General features: G+C 44.3%; 1 protein-coding gene across 1 annotated transcript in view; it reads left to right on the top strand.

The window, feature by feature from the left end:
- Positions 1–823: 823 nt before the first annotated feature.
- The window catches only part of LOC101845291 (trithorax group protein osa), a gene marked incomplete at its 3' end in the record, with an annotated part of 23735 nt that continues 22920 nt past the window's right edge, over positions 824–1638 (top strand). Inside the window, 1 exon segment of the mRNA XM_013090197.2 lies at positions 824–1179.

Below are 1638 nucleotides of genomic sequence, written 5' to 3'. Positions count from 1 at the left end.
TGAGAGAGAGAGAGAGAGAGAGAGAGAGAGAGAGAGAGAGAGAGAGAGAGAGAGAGATGGGGATAAAGAGACAGGTATAGAGAGACAAAACCAGCATTCTTTTTATGCGATTGCTACCATCCATAATGTTGAAATTACTAAGGGGCTCTCGTAGCCTAGAGCTTAAGGTGTTCGTCTCGAATTCAAAGGTCCCGGTTTCGAATCCGGGTAGCGACGGAAAAAATTCTTCTCTAAAATTGTCTCCTTTCACATCCTTTCCTGCTATACAGCAGTATTCTGTCCTCTGCTTTCTCCCCCAATTTTTACCCCTACCCATCACCTCTTTTGCCCCCACTTCTTGGCTCCTGGCTCTTTCTGCAACCTGTCTACTGCTACACCTAGTCTTCTCGGACAAGGGCGAAAAATCTCGAAGGTCCCGTGTGCAAGTTGCGCTCGTTAAAGTAATAGAGATCCCTTGGTGGTCTAAAATCGATAAGAGTAGGGTTTGGCCGCCACCCGGGCAAAGTTCGAAATTTCCTACCAACTGAAAATTGTTAATGTGTCCCGCACATATGACCTTAGGCAGTTTCAAGCGCGTAAAGCACTAACAAAACAACAACAAAAAAATTAATTAAAATTTTCTTTCACAAAGTATCGAAGAAGACTTCAGCGTAAAGGATTATTCGAGTATTTACGTCTGTCGAGCACATGAGATCGATACTACCCTGCCTGCTCTCCGATACCGGTGTGCGCGCGTGCGAGTCCGATTGGCCATGTTCCCCCCTCTCTCAACCAGCAAGGCCTAGGCCTACAAGCTACAGCAGCTACAACACACACACACGCACACACGCACACACACGCTCTATCTTCCCGTTACTCCACCACGCCAGTCGGCTGGAGAACCAACCACCTCGCTGCCTCGCCGGCTTTACCACCACCATTCTTCTCTGGGATTATTGCCATCAATATTATTATTATCATTATTTAATATTATCACTGCTGTTGTTCTTATCGCTAAATGCCGTGGAGGTTGTGAGCGCCATTGGTATTGATTCCTTGTGAGTAAAGTGCTGGGATTTAGTGAGACGATTCTTGTTTTTCTCGACGACAACAACAGCAACGACAACGACAAGGCAAGGCCGGAGCGTGAGTGAAGGTGACGGACAAACGCTGAACACCGAACGATGACGGAGAGAGAATGTGAGTAGATTCTTCTCGCTGGATTACCATCTTGTCTTGGTATATCTAGATATCTAGATCTATATTCTAGATCTCTACATAGAATCTATCTGGATATCTAGATTCTAGATTAGATCGAGAATCTTACGTGAGATATATGCCTATCCTAGATGTTGCCCTCGCCATGATGCGCTCAGAAACTTGCCCCCTTCTTAGTTACAGTTAAGAATGTCGGGATTTTGTCTAGATCTAGATCTAGATCTAGATATCTATATCTAGAGTCTAGATCTATTCTAGATCTAGTCTAGAATCTAGAATAAAGGTCTAGGCTAATCATCTCGCTTCTCCTCCTGTTAGACTAGATATCTAGATCTAGATTCTAGATTAGTTGTTGGCCGGATTTAATTTTGGAGGACCCATCATGCTTTTGTATCATGATCAATGTACACTCGTTATATGATAACGGTAGGGGGTTTCAGG

The sequence above is a fragment of the Aplysia californica genome, unplaced genomic scaffold, assembly GCF_000002075.1.
Source record: "Aplysia californica isolate F4 #8 unplaced genomic scaffold, AplCal3.0 scaffold01173, whole genome shotgun sequence".
In the NCBI taxonomy this organism is placed as follows: domain Eukaryota; kingdom Metazoa; phylum Mollusca; class Gastropoda; order Aplysiida; family Aplysiidae; genus Aplysia; species Aplysia californica.
This window is presented reverse-complemented; position numbering and strand designations above follow the sequence as displayed.